Genomic DNA, 433 nt, shown 5'->3' on the forward strand with positions numbered 1-433 from the left:
TCTGCTCTCTCTCTCTCCTCCCCCCTCTCTCTCATGTATAATTTATCAACTTTTTAAAACAATGATTAATATTTTTATCAAACAATTTATGTTTTTCTCTATTCAATGAAGTTTAATGTTAGTATATGAAAGTTTCCCAGGTTTTTCAAATTGCAATAATGCACGCCTCGTATACATCTGATACAATAGAAAAACCAATTCAGGCTTCGAACGTCAAAGAAAGTAAGCACAAATGTTTTTATCAAAGTCGTACCATAAAGATTGATTAAGTAGTGTCTACAATAAGAATTTTAATCTATTTTTAAAAATAATCGACTATGGTTGGTCAATTTGCTTACAACTTATAATTAATGACTTATACAAGACCCATTATCCCAGATAGTCAAACCTGCGCGAACAGATTTCGAGCAGAGCTTGCTATCAATTTTTGATG

At 31.4% G+C, this 433-nt stretch overlaps 1 protein-coding gene across 3 annotated transcripts in view; it reads left to right on the top strand.

Moving 5' to 3' along the window:
• The window catches only part of LOC116848128 (STAM-binding protein), a 9,146-nt gene that overhangs the window by 6,175 nt on the left and 2,538 nt on the right, over window positions 1–433 (top strand). For all 3 annotated transcript variants that reach the window (XM_032823909.1, XM_032823906.1, XM_032823908.1), the window contains one exon: window positions 133–222. The gene's annotated coding sequence lies outside the window, so the exon portion shown is untranslated. Of the gene's footprint in view, window positions 1–132; window positions 223–433 lie in introns of those variants that run through there.

Source organism: Odontomachus brunneus, unplaced genomic scaffold (genome assembly GCF_010583005.1).
Source record: "Odontomachus brunneus isolate Ranch 3 - 2012 unplaced genomic scaffold, Obru_v1 Obru_scaffold_090, whole genome shotgun sequence".
Lineage (NCBI taxonomy): Eukaryota > Metazoa > Arthropoda > Insecta > Hymenoptera > Formicidae > Odontomachus > Odontomachus brunneus.